This window comes from Rhyacophila brunnea, unplaced genomic scaffold, assembly GCF_057557595.1.
Source record: "Rhyacophila brunnea isolate RB1 unplaced genomic scaffold, BYU_Rbru_1.0 scaffold_15, whole genome shotgun sequence".
Taxonomy (NCBI): Eukaryota; Metazoa; Arthropoda; class Insecta; order Trichoptera; family Rhyacophilidae; genus Rhyacophila; species Rhyacophila brunnea.
Window position 1 is genome coordinate 27,090,680 of NW_028232806.1, and position 1,151 is coordinate 27,091,830.

Sequence of the window (1,151 nt, forward strand, 5' to 3'; positions counted from 1 at the left end):
ATTTATTGTCAGCCATATTCAGGACTATTAGAAGGAAAGACAACAAAATTTCATGTATTCTCATTGGAGTTTTTTGTCTTTGTTTCTAATAGCTTGTATTTGTGTTACGATGTTTTTATTTTCTTTATTATTATTATCACAGATTGTTAATTTTGTTTATTTCTTATTCCTTCCAGTGCATCTAGTATATACACAAAACTGCTATCGATCACTATCAGCGGCTATCGAGGGTAATTCTTCATATTTTTGGATTGAGGCATTATAATTTTTAAAATAAGTTAGTTGTAACTGTTACAATAAGTGCTTTGTTTCTCGCGTGGCTGTGCTAACTTTTAGAGCAAGATAGACAGTTTTGACTGTTTAGACAGCTTTCTTATTGTAACAATACTGTATTTTAGAAAACAATCTTAGCATTATTTGGTATATAAACCTATGTGTGTGCATACATAATTATTATAATTAGGAATTATAATATGTATTTCTGTTATTGTGAGCGCATACAAGTCCAAATTATTCTGCATGTGTTGCGACATACGTCCTTTTGATGCTCTTTATGAAGACTGAAAATTTTATATTGTCTATATCTGTAATTTTAAAATATAATCCAATAGTTTTAAACAATTTTTTATGTTGGAATATTTTCCAAAACAAAACAAAAAACCTACCTGCATAAAAAAAAAACTTTTGACCCCGACGTGATTTGAACACGCAACCTTCTGATCTGGAGTCAGACGCGCTACCGTTGCGCCACGGAGTCATGTACTACAATGAAAAAATCTATAAAGATTAGTCAATGAAATCCGATTAAGTACTTAATATAAATATGTTATTATCAAATATTATCACCACATCGATACGTTTGACATTGTAAAAGTGAAAGTGTGCAATAACTGAGTGCGTGGTTTCTAGCAACAGTTAAAAAAATGGTTGCGTACACCAAGCCTTCCGACATACAATACCAATACCAGGTTGGTTCTTCACCTTCAAAGATCAAATAACTGGTGCTACCTATTTGATAAAGGGATACACATTATATCAACACCGGTGGCGAAAAGTTGAAGTAGGCTATTAAGATCAGCCATAAAAAGTGCACACTAAACTTTATCAGTCATGTGTATTTGTTTTCATTGAAATAAGACTACAATTTACAA

The 1,151-nt window shown here is 31.5% G+C and overlaps 1 non-coding gene across 1 annotated transcript; it reads right to left on the bottom strand.

The window, feature by feature from the left end:
- Positions 1 to 685: 685 nt before the first annotated feature.
- TRNAW-CCA (transfer RNA tryptophan (anticodon CCA)) lies at positions 686 to 757 on the bottom strand. Its single transcript has one exon. It is a non-coding gene; the product is annotated as a tRNA-Trp (tRNA).
- Between the last annotated feature and the right edge of the window lie 394 nt (positions 758 to 1,151).